The sequence below is a fragment of the Carcharhinus amblyrhynchos genome, chromosome 2 (genome assembly GCF_965287045.1).
Source record: "Carcharhinus amblyrhynchos chromosome 2, sCarAmb.v2.hapA, whole genome shotgun sequence".
Classification (NCBI taxonomy): Eukaryota; Metazoa; Chordata; class Chondrichthyes; order Carcharhiniformes; family Carcharhinidae; genus Carcharhinus; species Carcharhinus amblyrhynchos.
Window position 1 is genome coordinate 60923692 of NC_137325.1, and position 18538 is coordinate 60942229.

Consider the following 18538-nt stretch of genomic DNA (forward strand, 5'->3'; position numbering starts at 1 on the left):
TAAACTTACTAATCAGACCACCCACACTTTTCTCCAGATCATTTTTATACATACTGAAAACAACAGAGCAACAGGGATCCCAGCGCTGATCCCTATGGAACACCACTAGCTACAGATCTCCTTTCTGAAAAACATCCTTCTACCGCTACTTTCTGTCTTCGATGTCCAAGCCAGTTTTGTATCCATCTAGCCAGCCCATCCTGAATCCCATAATTTTTTTGTGCCAGTCTGCCATGTGGGACCTTGTCAAATGCCTTATAAAGTCCATATAAACCACATCCACAGCCCTTCACTCATCAATTATCTTTGTCACCTCTTCAAAACTTCCATCAAAGCAGTGAGATATGACTTTCTCCATATAAAACCATGCTGCCTGTCACTAACTATTCCATTTTCTTCCAATTGTGCGTTTTTCCTGTCCCTCTGTATATTACCCAAAAGCTTTCTTTCACTGATGTCAGGCTCACTGGCCTATAATTTCCTGGATTATCCCTGCTTCCTTTCATAAACAAGGGAACAACATGACATATCCTCCAATTCTCTGGAACTTCACCTGTGGTCAAAGAGGAAGCAAAGATATTTGTTAAGGCCTCAGCTGTTTCTTCCCTTTTCTTCTGCAGTAACCTGAGAGAGATCCCATCTGGTCCGGGAATTGTCTACCTTAATGTAATTTAGGATACCCAACGTTTCCTCCTTTGACATATTGACATTCTCTAGAGCATTCGCACTCCTATCCCGGACCTCAACATCCTTTATGACCTTTTTCTTGGTGAATATCGATATAAGGCACTCATTAGGGATTTCACCCGCTTCCTGTGGCTCCACACACAACTTCTCTCCATTGTCCTTGAGTAGCCCTACTCTTTCTCTTGCCAGTCTCTTCTTCCTAATATAGGCATAAAAAGCCTTGGGATTCTCCTTGACTCTGCTAAAAATGTTTCATGGCCCCTTTCCTTCTAATTCCATGTGTAAGCAATTTTATTAGAGAAGCAAATCATAACTTTTAAAGCATATAACTAGCCAGGTTGCAGGAGCCTAACAGAATAGGTGATATGTTATTTACCTTAGACTTCAATTGCCCCCAAAAAATGACCCAACCTTATTCCTACATATGTAATATATTTCCCAGTTTTCAACCATCTTATGGGATCTTACCTGGTTAATAAAGTCCAACCTTTTTAGGGTTAATTGTAATCGTCCTTGTAAAAGGATGTGGGGATCACAATACACAATTATCTCACAACCCTTCAATATGCTGTAGACAGCACATCAAATTTATGCTGCTGACTAATTTTGATGATTAGTGCATGAAACCTGTGCTGGTCATTGTCTGCACGCAACAGGAGATAATCTAATGTGGGAAATGAATATCATTGCTTAAAGTGAAGTTTGCACTGTGGCTGCAGGAAGTTGTGGAAGCCATTTCTGAATTGTGTCAGAACTTAGACACTGAGGAATACATATTAGCATGCATCCATGGATCACTGATTACTGCATTAGAGACCTTGATGCAGGAGCTGGAGAGAGGGTCCATGCTGCATCCACTACAGGAAAGGAGATGGAAAGAGGGCCCATCCTGTATCCATTGCGGGGAAGGAGGTGGAGAAAGGGTACATCCTGTATCCACTGCAGGGATGGTGACTCTCTAGTCATATACGAAGGAGACTGTGGGAAAAGTAGGTAGCAAAGTAGGTCAATCTCGCAGTATTGATTCAAAAAATGAAAGATGTTTAATGATTTGACAAGAGTTAAAGCCTAACAGTTGCACTACTTACCTCATGAACAATTCAATTCACAATACACTCATCTCTCACCTACCAACATTGAAATTCAGTTAGAACATTTGTGTGCTTTACCTCACCCTCATTTAACAGTGCTGCAAGCTTCACATTCAACTCAGTGTGACAACCACACCACAAAACACTCACTGTTCCTGTCCTGCATGACAGGAAGAAGTCTCACAACACCAGGTTGCACTGCCACTCACCTGACGAAGGAGCAGTGCTGCAAAAGCTTGTGATTCCAAATAAACCCATTGGACTTTAATCTGGTGTTGAGTCTTACTGTGCCTACCCCAGTCCAATACTGGTATCTCCACATCATGCATGACAGGAGACTGCAACGAACAATTAGCATAGATTTTGATGAAAGGTCATCAATTTGAAACTTTAACATTTATGGTGTCTAACGGCCATGTTACAGATTTTGTAAAAATGGTCATATTCTCTTTTAAAGATATACATAGTAAGTCTTAAAATGGCTGTCAAGAGTCACCTGACTTCTTACGATTGCAAAGTTTCCAAGAGGATCCAAGTGGACTACAAATAGATATTCTCAGATATCAAAAGACATTTGAAATTCAATGATTGTTCCAAAAGAGTAACTAGAAGCTCACCAATTTAGTGGCTTTCCTTCAAACACAAAGACAGTAACTGATAAGGACTTTATGATGTGAGAAAACTTGGCCCTTGTGAATACTGCAGGTGATAAAAGGATTTCAAAACTGTAATAGAATTATCACTTGCCTTATACGCACCAGTTGAGTCATAAAATTATTGTTCTACAATTAATATTTTCTACTATGTTATTTAAAGGAATGTATTTTTTAAGAAAATTTGAGAAAAATAATGAACAATCACATACAAGGGAATCCCTAGACATGATGGCACGTAAGAACATAAGAAATAGGAGCAGGAGTAGGCCATCTAGCCCTTCGAGCCTGCCCCGCCATTCAATAAGATCATGGCTGATCTGTCGTGGCTCAGTTCCACATTCCCGCCCTCTCCCCATAACCCTTAATCCCCTCTCTTATCAAAAACCCATCAACCCACGTCTTAAAAATATTTAGCGAGGTAGCCTCCACTACTTCAACGGGCAGAGAATTCCAGAGATTCACCACCCTTTGAGTGAAGAAGTTCCTCCTCAACTCCATTCTAAACCACCCCCCCTTTATCTTGAGGCTGTGCCCCCTAGTCCTACTATCCTTTCTGAGCGGGAAGAGTCTCTCCATCTCTATCCTATCCATCCCATTCATCATCTTATTCGTCTCAATGAGATCTCCCCTCATTCTTCAAAACTCTAACGAGTACAAATGAGGATGTGTCTAGGGCGGTGGATGTGGTCTTTCTTGATTTTCAGAAGGCGTTTGACAAGGTACCTCACAGGAGGTTATTGCAGAAGGTCAGGGGACATGGAGTTGGGGGTAGGGTGTTAGCGTGGATAGAGGATTGGTTGTCAAATAGGAGGCAGAGAGTGGGCACTAAGTCACCTTTACATGATAGTAAACCACTGACTATATAAAATAAATTAAGTTAACTTGTTCACTATCTTGAGTATTGGAATTGAACCTCTTGACTGTTTGGTGTCAGGCTCATTTTTTTGCTACCCATAAATTCTCCAAAATAGGACTTGAAAAATAAACAGGAAGCAACACTTCAGAGGAAAAGTAAATTGTAAGTTCTAGTACAGGAATAGTTAGAAAACAGGAAGAAAACTTCACAATGTCTTTGTTAGTTCAGGAATGTAGATTGAAGAAGTTTGGATTTTTCTCCTTGGAGAAAAAAAGGCTGAGAGGAGATTTGATAGAAGAGTTCAAAATCACGACTGCTCTGAACTGAGTAGATAGGGTGAAACCATTTCCACTTGTGAAAGGATGGAGAACGAGATGTCATAGATTTAAAGTAATTGGCAAAAGAAGCAAAAGCGACCTGACGTTTTCACATAGCAAGTCATTAATAGTTGGAATAAATACGCTGCCTGAGAGTGTTGTGAAGGCAGCTTCAATTGAGGCATTCAAAAGAGAATCAGACTGTTTCCTGAAAAAGAAGAATGTATAGGATTATGGGGGGGTGGTGGTGGAGAGACAGGTGAATGGCAGTTGGTGAATTGTGCATTTGGAGAGCTGGTGCAGAAACAATGGACGGAATGGCCTTCATCCATTTCATCTGTGCTGCAAGAGAGAGAGAATGAGTGCAATTAACAAAAAAAAATTCTGTGATGGTGTAGCCAACAAATTACCATAATTTACCAGGGTGTTTGGTCCGAAGCTCCTGCAAAACAGCTAATGAGATATCCACTGTCTCAAAGGATCCAGGGAAAAGGTGCAGCAGCCTTAAATCTCCTCACAAATGTGACATACAGAAACAAATGGAGCTTCAGCTGTTTAACTCCGCTGTCGTAGAGTTACAATGGAGGAAGTTGTGTTTTTCCCATTTTTGAGATAAAAACAGAAACTGGTTTTGTTTGGTTTATGTATAACAATATTGGCAATGCATCATTCATACAGATAGCAAACACAATAGGTAATTTTTTTAATGATTATTTTGAGAGAAATGATTATTTCTAAGACTTCCACCTTGCTTCCCACTCTTGATCTCTTCAGCCACATAGTAACTATTCAGAAGAATGGGTGGGATGGGATCCAATTTCACGCTGGCAGTGTGTTCAAATTGAAAGTGCATGTAGTAACTTGCTGCACAACTGGCGCCAATTTGACATCCTGTGATGCAGACAAATTGTGGAAAGTTTTATAGCTACATTTTATGCTTACCCCGATAAAGACCTGAACATACATAAGCAGCTGGACAGGCCTTCACCAGGGGTCTTTGGTCTGAATTTTCCCATGGGCGTTGAGACGCTAACATCTGGATCTAGTGGGAATCTCGAGCACACATTTGGTGTGAGTGAGACTGACATTTGGATGTTTGTGAAGGCAGTCTCCTAATTAATTGACTGACTGCCTCATTGCTCATCATCCCATTAAGGATAATGAGCTGATAATGTTCACCCAATTGGAGGACTGGCAGTTCTGAAGACTCCTCAGTTCCATTGAGGAAGTGGGCCCTAGTGAGGCAAGTAGAAGATCCAGAGGGCACAAAAATGGAGGAGCCCTCTGAAACATACAGATTATGAAATATTTCTGAGACTGAGCAGCCAGGTTCCTCAAACTGGTGAAGAAACCAATCACGATTTGGACCACAGCTGTGGCCTCTTCTGTTGGCAGCCCCTTTTCAGCTGATAAAATCTCCAGCACCAATGCTACCTCCATTTCTCTCCCAGATGCCATATGGAGGCTGCTTCCATTAAGGTGGTAGTCTCTGCACTTAGTGTCAGGAGATCACTCTGCAACGAACAAAATGCCTGCAAGCATAAGAATCCCTTCTGAGTGAAGCCTTAATTGCTTTGATTAGCTGTCTGCCTGTATTGAGTAGGCATTTGATTTGCCTACCAGCCCATATCTGGAAATTTCCCTAGCAGCAGGAATGCATTGTAAAGCCATCCAGACATAGCTTCCCACTATTCTCGCAGCTCACTAATTTCCAAGCTTGCCAGCCCGGTAAAAATCCAGCCCTTTGTTCCTCAGACATCGACATGGTGGATTTTATTAGGTCTACCCTATATATGGGTAACCAAAAATTTGCAATGTTGGTGAAATATTTAGCCTGATGTTGAAAAGCAACCCTCCTCAGATGGTAGAATGGGACTATGCAAATTCTAGCACTGGAGACATATTAAAAAAAAAAGTTTTTCATTCTGAGTGCAGATTGAACATTTAATTTCAACATCCACAAAGCCATACTACTGTGCTGTGAGAAAAGTGTTAAAAAAGCCAGTTTGGAAAGTGAAAGAATGGAAGGTAAATGGACAAGAAAAGGCATAATAACAGTTACAGGAAGATTCGTGCCTGAAATTTCAGTAAATTTCTCTGTTTCCTGCTATAAACTTCAGCAGAACCCATAGAGAAAAAATTCCTGAATGTCAATTCCCCAAGGTTTCTGCCAATCTTCCATTTAACTTACAGTGAGAAATTGGGATAATCCTGAAGAAATTCTCCCCAATGATTTTAGTTTGTCCATAAGTGCAGGCATAAAAAATCAACAATATTATGTGATCATATATTATGAATGGCAGGGTCACAAAATCCCGTTAATATGAAACAGTGTATCATTTAACATCATGAGCAACGCACTGGGAGATCCACTAATAAATAATTTTCTCATTCTTCACAGATGACTCTTGCTCATTCTGAACACTGCTTTCTACTTCAGGGAATTGAGTCATTGTGGTGTCTGAGAATAGGGTGGACTTGGTTCAGAAAATTGCAATGCAATTAAATAGTTCATTAGATGTAATACCTGAGGCACATAACTGTCTTGATTACATATGTTAGATGTGCAAGAGATCTGTGCAATACTCTGAAAGCAAAGAAGCAAAGCATATCAATTTTAATGGTCAAAGATTCAGGCCTCAGCCCAGCTGCCTGAAGAGATTGGAATGTCACAGCTAAGAATATAGGCAATGAAAAAATGGAAATTACAGTGTGAGCTGGTGTGGAACACAACGTGGACCCACTTACTCAAGGCAGTTAGCTGAGTCACCAATCTGTAATGTTTGCAAATTCCTTTGATGCTGGTAAACAATTGAGTTGAATTTTGGGCAACTGGCTTCTAGTGTTTACTAAATTTGGATACCTTATCCTGACAGGAGAATCATCCCCAGTTGTTTTTGTGTCTTATTTTAACTCCTGCTGAAGTTGGTAGAAGCAAACTGAACTGCTGTCCTGGAGTTTGAGCCTGTGGACCACCAAATGTTGTCAACTGTGCCTTCTTTGAATGCCTCAGGTCAGCTGCTTACCTATTTCGGGCAGAAAGCAGCAAGAGACTGGTAGATAGAAAAAAGTTAGAGGACCAGAAGGCCATGTTTTTGTCCCCATGTGAAGATTGCAGATGGTCAAATAGTGTGGGTGTAAATTGAATTCTGAGTATCACAGCCAGGGTAGGGCACTCAGGACAGCTTTGACCAAGGCAGCTTCTTGTGGGGTCTGCAGAAGCAGTTCTGCTCCTCTATTCTCTCTTGCAAAGGAAAGTTTCTTATCTTTAAAGGCCCCATTGGCTTTCCAATAGCTTTATTACCACTGATAACAGCATTGGTTTGTGATATTAACATCATATAGAAATAAAATGTAAAATGAGCCTTTTGGAGATACAGCCAACCATTATATATAAATTTAAAGCTGAAACGTCTTTATAATACCTTTAGTAAATTAATCATTCTGTGTGAAACAAGTATGAAATTGTATATTTTTTTTCCATTGTGTTCACTTGATGTAAAATGCTGCACCTTCACCCTAGTGGTTAATGACATCCGAGACCCTCAATCATGTTACAACTCTGTACCACAGTCCAAACCATTTATTTGATATTTCTGCCACAGGTGTGGGAGAGCAATAAAGATTTATTTTCCTCGGTTGCTGCCTGATCTACTTTTCACCAGGTACACAGTTCTGATGACAGTTTGTCAATTATCATATAATATCTAACTCTTTGGGATATTCCAGTATGGAATGAAGGGAAAGAGCATGCACTTGTTTCTAACAGTCTTCTTCACTTCAAGTTGCTTACTTCAAATGATCAACTTTTTTTCCGCATCTTCAGCTTCTTAAATTGGTCAACCTCATGATTCTTATTGGTTAGGTCAGACATGACTTTCATCCAGATGGGTATGGACCATTGAAATGGGCCACTAATTTTCAACTTAATCTGGTTAATACAAATTGTAACAGATACCCTATTTGGGCTTTATCTCGCTAGGAAAAGTGAATGAATTCACTGAAGTGCTTGTAAACAACCCTATTTCTATTTCATGGGTCAACCATTTCAGAAACCATCAAGTAATCATGTCCACACAAAAGATGGCACCTTCATTCCCAAAGAAAATAGAAAATGAGATTTTGTTATAAACCCAAAGATAACTTTAATGCTGATGAAACTCATCTTTTGTACAAGCTATACCCATGCCAGTGCTCAATTGAGAATAAAAGCTAAGTAAGAAGTCTGATAACACCAGGTTTAAGTCCAACCGATTTATTTGATAGTAAACTCACAAGCTTTCGAGGTTTCCCTCTTCGTCAGGTGGATGGAGAGTTCTGGCCTCAGAGCATATAACAGCAGACAGTTTACAGATTACTGATTAGAATGCAAATCTTTACACGTAACCTGCTATTCAAGTCTTAAAGTGGCTAACAATGTGAGTGGAAGGAGCACTGAGCACAGGTTGAAGAGATGTGTATTGTCTCCAGACAGTACAGTAAGTGAGGTTTTGCAAACCCAGGCAAGTCATGGGGGTTACAGATAGTGCAACATGAACCCAAGATCCCTAACTAAGCCATGTTATCATGGCCATAGTTTGGTCTGAATATTAAAAACTACCAGTGATTGAAAATTCTAGAAATCTTTGGTACTTTTATGCAGTTGTTACTCTGGTGTACCTACAGAAACAACATAAATAATTGGAAAGCATCACAAAAGGAAGTCTTTTTTAGTTGACAAATTAAATAGTTCATTAGATGTAATAACTTAAGAGCATAACAGTGTCCTGATGACGTATTAAGGACAAACACACTTCTCAAAGCTGAAATGACCACGGAGCAGTACATGAAAATATGCAGGAGATTTGTGCAATGATCTGACAGTGAAGAAGTAAAGCATGTCAATATCAATGGTTGAAGTCTTGCGCTTCTGGCTGAAAAGATTAATAGATCGCAAAGATATACGATACTGAAAAAGTGTAAACTTCCATGAAATCCCTACATTGAAAAGCCAATTTATTTCATTGCTTTAAATGCATCCCATCACCAAAGATGGTAGCTCATCTGGCACATTTAGAGATCGCACACAGATTTGACCAGTTGGTTCTGAATTAGTGACTATCTTTAAGAGTTTGAATTCTCTGTGAACTGTCATCACTCACAGGGTTTAAATCCATTGCCTGTGCTGACAATTCTGATGTCCAGATTGCTGGCTCACAGATTATTGCTACTGCATTGAGGGAAGCTGTTACTGATTGGAATGACAAAGAGACCTAAGCTAGTGGATTCAAAGATCAGTTGAAAGTATAGGTACCAAGTCCACCAGGTCCTTTCAAACCCCAGTGATTGACAATTAAGAAATGTCCCAGTAGAACTTTACTCCAAATAAGTGCTTAATTAAACAATTATGAACTTTCCAAATATGTCATAAACTACCACATAATAAATTTGTTAGCCTAATTAAAGCCTATGGGATGAAATGGGCAGTGGCTGTGCAGAAATGGAGTAATGGTGAATAATTGTTTTTGGATTGAAAATGTGCAGTGGTGTCCCCCTCAGGGTCAGTATTTGGACCACTGCTCTTTTTGATGTATACCTAATTCCAGGTCATTAATATATAAGGCATAATTTCAAAGCTTGCAAGTAACATGAAACTCAGAAACATAGTAAACAGTGAGAAGAATAGTAATGATTTCAGGAGGACAGCGATGGACTGGTGAAATGGGATGGACACTACTAGTAAGAAGTCTCACAACACCAGGTTAAAGTCCAACAGGTTTATTTGGTAGCAAAAGCCACTAGCTTTCGGAATGCTGCCCCTTCGTCAGGTGAGTGGGAGTTCTATTCACGAACAGCATATAAAGACACAAACTCAATTTACAAAATAATGGTTGGAAAGCGAGATTTACAGGTAATCAAGCCTTAAAGGACAGACAATGAGAGTGGACAGAGCATTAAGCACAGGTTAAAGAGACCTCTTTAATCTCTTTAACCTGTGCTTAATGCTCTCTTTATATGCCCTGTTTGTGAATAGAACTCCCGCTCACCTGACGAAGGGGCAGCGCTCTGAAAGCTGGTGGCTTTTGCCATTAAATAAACCTGTTGGGCTTTAACGTGGTATTGTGAGATTTCTTACTGTGTTTACCCCAGTCCAACACTAGCATTTTCACACCATGAAATGGGATGGCCCATGGCAGATACATTTTAACATAGAGAAGTGTGAAGTGATGCATTTTGGTAGGTATTCGGAAGAAAGGTAATATAAATAAAACACAAAATTGTAAAGAGTAGGAAGGAACATTGAAACCTGGATTGCATGTCACAATTGTTTGAAGGTGACAGGAACCATTTAGAAGGCTGTTTCAAAAATAAAGTACGAGCACCTTGGCTTTAGTAATAATAGTACAGAGTTCAAAAACAAAAAGCTTCATAAATCACTAGTTAAGTCCTAGCTAGAGTATTGTATCCAATTCTGGACACCATGCTTTCAGAAGGATGTTAAGATCTTGGAGAAGGTGCAGAGGAAATTCATTGGAATGGTTCCAAGAATGTGGGATTCAGTTATACAGAGAGACTAGAGAAGCTGTGTGTTCTCTGGAGAGCTAGGAAAGTTTCAGGGAAATTAGATAGTGTTCAAAATCATGAAGCGTTATGGTAGAATAAATAAGGAAAAACTATTTAGTGGTAGAGAAATTGCTAACCAGAGGATACAGTTTGAAGGTGATTGGCAAAAGAACCAGAGGCAAGCTGAGAAGAGTTTTCTTTGCACGAGTTATGATCTGGAATGCACTACTTGAATGGAAGCAGAGTCAATAATACCTTTCAAAAATGAAGTGAAGAAATACTTGAAGGGGAAATATTTGTAGAACTTTGAGGAAAAGGCAAAAGAATGGGACCAATCAGATAGCCAACACAAGCACAGTAGTCCAAAAGGCAACCTTCTGTCCTGTATTATTCTCTATGAATGTATTGGCAAGAGAAAACTATAACCAAAGAGTATTTTGCAAAATGGTTGAACTGTGCAATATGTACAGTACTCAAGCTTTGATCATGCAATTTAATAGTTGTCATGCTTTGGAATATTTTGTAGTTCTACTACATTGATTTGCAGTGTTATTTCATTAGGATACCTTAATTCAAACTAGTAGAATTATAGGAGCATACAATGGTTACCACACTGGAGGAGAACATTCAGCCCATTATGCTCATGCTGGTTTTCTGCAAGAACTGTTAACTTATTGCTACTCCCCTGCCTTTTTCCCCATAGTCCATACATAATCTATTCTTTTCCGACATTTCTTTCCTTGGATGTGGTCATCACTGGAAAGGCTAGCATTTGCTATCCAACCTTAATTTTCTTTGAACTGAATGGTTTGCTAGCCCATTTCAGAGAGCACTTTCCTGTACATGGGGATTGCGTATGCCAGACCGGGTAAGGTGGTAGATTTCCTTCCCTAAAGGGCATTAGTGAACCAGATGAGGTTTTATGGCAATGGTAGTTTCTACTGAGACTAATTTCCAGTTCCAGATTTTATTAATTAGTTGAATTGCCATGGTGGGATTTTCCCAGAATATTTGCCTGAGTGACTGGATTACCAGTCCACTGACATTACCACTATATCACCCCACAAGTAATCCAATTCCCTTTTGCATATCATGATTTAATCTGCTTCCACCATATGCTTAGGGTGTGAATTGCAGATCCGAACCATTTGCTGCATAAAAAAAGATTTTCCTCATTTCACTTTTACTACTTTTGCCAGTTGACGGGATCGTGTGCCCCCCTCACTCTTTATTCCTTTCACCCAAAGGAACAGTTTCTTACCTACTCTGTCTTGTCCCCTCATGATTTTGAATACTTCTATTAAGCTGTTTTTAACCTTCTCCAAGGAGAATGGTCCCAGCTTCTCCATCCTGTTTGACATTCCTCATCACTGGAATTCTCATGAATAATTTCTGCGTCCTCTCTAATGCCTTCACAAGCATCCTTTTGTTAGTTTGGTGTCCAGATCTGGATGCAATACTCCAATTAAGACCCAGCCAGTTATTTAAATAAGATTTATCACAATTTCCTTACTTTTGTACTTTATAAATCCCAATTATAAAGTCTAGGAGTCTGTACGCTTTATTGATCACTCTCTCAATCTGTTCTGCCATCTTCAATGATTTATGCATGTATACCTAGATAATTCTTACTTGTATCAAGCCAAAAGGATTTTGGATTAACAGCAGTAATCTAGTTTTTTTTTAAATCTACTTTTTAAATATTTATTTACAAAGACTCTCATATCATAACTCTCATCAAATACCATCAATCCTAAATTGAAGCTACAAAAAGTAGATACGTGTTTCTGTTAAACCAAAACTCAGACCTGGATTTTACTCTGCTTTATCACCTGAAATCAGATAGGATGGCAGACATGGAAGGAAGAAATAGGGCACGGAGACCTTGCTATTGATTTGTACCTCTGAAATCAGCTTAGGAAACTCCCTGCACCTACCACCCCACCAGGTGATGAATTTGAAATATTGTAGTGGGGAAGGTCAGGAAAGCCAATTGGTTTTTCTGTCTCTTGTCTCTAATATAGCTAACAAGGTATCTGCTGAAGACTGGTGGTAGTCTATCCTGTAGAAACAGTGAAAAGTCTGCTAGAGACTTGCCAAACAGGAAAGGCTCTAGTAGTAGTCACCTCTCCCTCCCAGTTCATGATTCATAACTTCACTACCAGTTCCCCTGACTCAACTGCTGATTGTTGAATTTCCTTCTCTTGATCAACATTTCACTGGCTTCTTGAGTCATTGTGCTCAAGTTAAAAAAATCCAAAATGAAGCTCCACCAGTTCCTATAACTAATTCCCTATCGTCAGTGTTTCCTTTCACTTGAAGTCCTTGTTCATCGCTTTGCTGATTCAGACAAAGGTGACTACTTAATTGTCCTCTGCTTGTTAATAAGGAATCACTATTCAGGGGGGAAAAGGAGAAGGTTAGCAATGAAAAAGATGGAAAACCCCATACTTGGTTATAATATGCAAATTCTGGTGGTGCTTTTTGTTAACTTTTGTGAGGCTGATGAGAATGATTAGTTTTGCATTGGGAAATTTCAATTTTATGCCTGGAAGTAGATATTCTCACACATTTATTCAAGCATTCTGTATATTACATGGTATAGCAGCAAAGGCCAACAGATTTAATAAAATAATATGGAAAAATAACTAAGACATTGTAAGAGATGAACTTGGTTGTCATGAGTTGTGTGAAAGACAGAGAGTGGACTGACAAACCATTTTACACAGCACCTGATTAGAAAAGGAAATCAAGTTTGGTGTAAAATGGCTACTGATTTACTCTGAGCATATTTCACACTATTGGCAAAGAAAGAATTTACCAATAGTATACTGTCTTGCAGCAGTTTATTTACCTACATGGTAGTTAAAAGCAAAATAAAAAACCCTAAGTTTTTTTGAAGGACGGAAAAAAGACAGTGTGCCACATGTATCAATTAAAACAAGTTTATTCCAATTTGACCCTTTATACATATACACAGATGGCTACAAGAGGGTGGTATGGCACTATTACGTTCCTCACTGAAAAAGTGAGGAATGCTTAAACTTAAATACATTTCTTGTTTGTCATGAGAACATAAGAAATAGGAGCAGGAGTAGGCCATCTAGCCCTTCGAACCTGCCCCGCCATTCAATAAGATCATGGCTGATCTGTCGTGGCTCAGTTCCACTTTCCCGCCCTCTCCCCATAACCCTTAATCCCCTCGCTTATCAAAAACCCATCAACCCGCGTATTAAAAATATTTAGCAAGGCAGCCTCCACCACTTCAACAGGCAGAGAATTCCAGAGATTCACCACCCTTTGAGTGAAGAAGTTCCTCCTCAACTCCGTTCTAAACCGCCCCAACTTTATCTTGAGGCTGTGCCCCCTAGTCCTACTGTCCTTTCTGAGCGGGAAGAGTCTCTCCACCTCTATCCTATCCATCCCATTCATCATCTTATATGTCTCAATGAGATCTCCCCTCATTCTTCTAAACTCTAACGAGTACAAGCCTAGTTTATTCAGCCTCTCCTCATAGCTCAACCCCCTCAACTCTGGCATCAGCCTAGTAAACCTCCTCTGCACTCCCTCCAAGGCCAAAATATCCTTGCGTAAGTGCGGTGACCAAAACTGCACACAGTACTCCAGCTGCGGCCTCACCAGTGCCCTATACAGCTGCAGCAAGACCTCCCTACTTTTATATTCAATCCCCCTCGCTATGAAGGCCAGCATCCCATTCGCCTTCCTGACCACCTGCTGCACATGCAAGCTGGGTTTTTGCGACTCATGCACAAGGACCCTGAGGTCCCTCTGCACCGTCGCCTGCTGCAGTTTTTCACCACGTAAGTAATAGTTCTTCCTACCATTATTCCTACCAAAGTGGACCACCTTGCACTTGCCTACATTAAATTCCATTTGCCAGTTCCTGGCCCATTTGCCCAGCCTATCTAGATCCTTCTGCAGACTCTCCACACCCTCCGCGCAATTTGCCATTTTACCAATCTTGGTGTCATCAGCAAATTTCGACACCATACACTTGGTTCCCTCCTCCAGATCATCTATATAAATGGTAAATAGCTGAGGCCCCAGCACTGACCCCAGGGGCACTCCACTAGTCACCAACCGCCAATCCGAATAGCACCCATTGGCCCCCACTCTCTGCCTCCTATTTGACAACCAATCCTCTATCCACGCTAACACCCTACCCCCAACTCCATGCCCCCTTACCTTCTGCAATAACCTCTTGTGAGGTACCTTGTCAAACGCCTTCTGAAAATCAAGAAAGACCACATCCACTGGCTCTCCTCTATCCACCACCCTAGACACATCCTCATAGAACTCCAATAAATTTGTCAGACACGACTTCCCCTTAACGAAACCATGCTGCGTCTGCTCTATCAAGCAATTCCCCTCAAGATGCCTCGCTATTTCCTCCTTGATGACGGATTCTAACATTTTACCTACAACAGACGTTAAACTAACCGGCCTATAATTCCCTGCCTTTTGCCTGCCACCCTTCTTAAACAACGGCGTAACATTAGCTGTTTTCCAATCTTCCGGCACTTTCCCGGAATCCAGCGACGTTTGGAAAATAACCACCAAGGCATCCACTATCACCTTCGCCATTTCTTTCAGAACCCTCAGATGCATTCCATCCGGTCCTGGGGACTTGTCCACAATCAGTCCCTCCAGTCTGTCGAGCACTGCCTCTCTAGTAACAATAATGTCATTGAGACCCTCCAGTCCTACCGTCTTTCCATCACTAACACCCGGCAAATTATTCACGTCCTCCTCCGTGAAGACCGAAACAAAAAAGTTATTCAAGACCTCAGCCATTTCCCCATCCCCTACCACTAAGTCCCCCCTCTCATCCTCTAAGGGTCCAACGTTCACCCTAGCCAGCCTCTTCCTTTTTATATATTTATAAAAACTCTTGCTATCCTTTTTTATATTAAGCGCTAGCCCAGCTTCATAGTTTCTCCTACCCTTCTTTATCAACTTCTTTGTCAATCTTTGACTTTTAAACCTCTCCCAATCCTCTTCTCGCCCACTGCTCTTAGCTACTCTAAACGCCTCCGCTTTGAATTTAACACTTTCCTTCACCTCCTTCGTTATCCACGGCTTATTACCTCTCCTCCTACGGTCCTTTTTAACCATCGGAATAAATTTCTGCTGAGCACCAAGAAAGATCTCCTTAAAGATCCTCCACTGCTCCTCAGCAGACCTACCTTCCAACGCGCTCCCCCAGTCAACATTCGCAATTCTTCTCTCATCCTTCTGTACTCCCCTCTGTTCAAACAAAGGACGTGTGTCTGGGAACCCACTTTCTCCTCCTCCATCTGCACCAGAAACTCCACCATACAATGATCACTGTCCCCAAGAGGATCCTTCACCACAAGGTCCCTAATTCTACCCGCCTCGTCATCTATTTACAAATTCAACTTAAACCACTGGTTTCCTTTTCCTAAGTGAATATCTTATTTCTTGACCTAAACTTTCAGAAATCTTCTTAATCGAAAAATCAAAGGCAATTCTTCATGTTCTACCTGAACATAACTGCACTTATTGGCACTGAGATTGCACAAGGCAAAGGCAATCAGTCTCTTCCGACCATTATTCACACACAAAATCAAAGCACTGACTCCATATGGAGACAGTAAGAAGTATCACAACATCAGGTTAAAGTCCAACAGGTTATTTGAAATCACAAGCCTTCAGTGTGCTGCTCTTTCATCAGGTGAGTGCATGTGGAGACGTATCACATGCTAGCTTCATCTTTTTGGATGCATGGTAATGTACAAACGTATGAACTACCAATAATTCCCAGCAAAATTTTGTTCATCACTCCTTGGAAAATTCTGGGAGCTGAAGAGAGACCAATTGGCAGCCCATAAAACTGAAAATTCCCCACGTGTATTAATAGTCAAGTATGGTTTAAGACTCATCAATTAAGTCAAGTTGCAAATAGGCATTTCACAGATCTAACTTTGTAAAAATCCAGCATCCTGACAGCATTGTGAACAAATCCTCTGCACTTGGGAAAGTATTAGGTGGATTACATTCCAATACCTGATTTATTCTACCTTATAATTCCCAAATGCTACCACTATGTGAGTGTGTCAGTTATTTTGTTTTCCTTAAGCAAAAATGTCTTCTGTCTCAAGTCATTTCAGTTCTTGCTCTGTATTCGCTTTTAGAGCATAGCACACTGGTTAAGGTCTAGCTCTGCATTCCTCTGGACCTGTATATTGTCTTGTGCCTTAAATCAGTGTGCCAATTTCACTAAATACCTAAGGGTACTTGGCAATTATCTTGACTTGTGTTGTGAATTCAGCTTCTATCTGAAAATGCTTGTCCTAGTTGAACTTGTGTGCTATTTGGAATATAAGGGGTTAATACAAATGTACAGGAGACAAATCTGTAATGTAAGATAATGTGACAACAGTCTGCTGAAAGATAATTCTAAGTGAAACCTTGTGCTATGTCTTATATAGTTAGAGGAATGATCAAAAAAGGATAAAGTTTACCAATTCCCTGCCTTCAGCAGTTTCTAGCAATTCTGATCAAGGACAACTTAAACTTTCCTCCAGCCATTATTTTCTTCTTTTACGTGTTTTAAATAAGCCTTAGCAAGATGATTGTTCTTCTTGCAGTGGTAGCACTCTGTCTTCAGAAATGGCCTTGGAACCGATAACAGGACTTTGTTATACCAGTGTCACTATTAACTACTATTGTTTGGGACTTCAGAGTAAGCAACAACTTAATTACTTTAGCAGCCAGCTTGCAGTTATTAACTCTGACTTATCATGAGTCATGTTCCACCATGTCTATGGGCAATGCTGTTTGTCAAGCAGCTACATTGAAATTTATCTTTGGCAATGTTAGCAACTTACTGTGAATGCATTCACTTTTTAAACCACACACAAATATCTCTTGCAAAATTACAATGAATGGTCATAATAATAAAGTCTCAAGTCTTCACTGGGTAACTGATTCCTGGTTCCAAACCAATAGTTTTATGCAGCTCCCAATGGCTTGGGACTGTGGTGCTACTCAAATTTACACAAAATATCTGACAGTGATGCGTTCTTTGGCTTAGCAAGAGTCAGCATATTAAGGAGAGATTCATAAACTCTTGGGCCTGCTTCAGCTAGAAATATCTTCCTTTTTACCCCCACTGCCTGATTAACAGTGAGATTATCAAGAATATTGATTAACATGGTTTGCAGTGAAATACATTTTGAGCAGTTCCACATGTGCACTGAAAAGCTCTTGCTCACGCTGTGCTCTCCAAGTTACCCAATAATACCCATTGATTCATCTATCCTCAAAGGTCAGACCACCATCTGAATAAACTGTACTTTATTTAAGACTGGCTTTTAACAACTATTCCTCAGCAAAAAAAATCTCAATTCTTGTACTGCTTTGCTGGAAGCTTCTCCAACCAAATTTGTTCAATGAGAGAATTGCTAAACGATATTTTTCCAGAGCAGAAAAGAGACAAATGTGCTACTGTAAATTCGAATACTGATCGATGATTTTGGTGGTCTAGTGGTTAACACTGCTGCCTCACAGCATCAGAGTCCCGGGTTTAATTCCAGCCTTGGGTCACTGACTATGTGGAACCTGCACATTCTCCCCATGTCTGCATGGGTTTCCTCCCACAGTGCAAACATGTGCAGGCTAGGTTGATTGGCCATGCTAAATTGCCCCTTAGTCAGGAGGACTAGCAGGGTAAATATATGGGGTTACAGGGATAGTGCCTGGGTGGAATTGTTGTTGCTGCATGTGTAATGGGCCAAATGGCTTCCTTCTACACTGCAGGGACTCTATGATCATTTCTGCTTGACTATATTGGAAATGCATACAAATACAAAGGGCCACAAAATAGTGGTGATAAACTATTACAATTTTGCTTATTTACATTAGAAGCAAATTAAAGAGCCTAAGTTTTATTTAAAACCTATCACATTTAGAGAGTCCCAAAGTTCCTTCCTATAGAAAAGAAGTAGAGTGTTCCAAAATTCCTTCCTAGGACCAATCAACTTCAGTTCTTCATTATAAGGGCAGCAAAACCCAGACAATACCCAGGCTTGGGCTGACAAGTGGCAAGTGATATTTGTGCCACACAAGTGCCAGGCAGTGACCATTTCCAACAAGAGATCTAACCATTGCCCCTTGACATTCAATGACATCACCATTGCTGAATTCCCCACTCTCAACATCCTTGGGGTTACCATTGATCAGAAATTGAATTTGACTAACCACATAAATACTGTAGATACCAGAGCAAGTCAAAAGTGAGGAGCTTAACACCATCCAGGCCTGCTTGATTGCAACCCCTTCCACAAACATTCTATTTCTCGACCATTGATGAACAGCTAAACCTGCGTGTATCATCTACAAGAT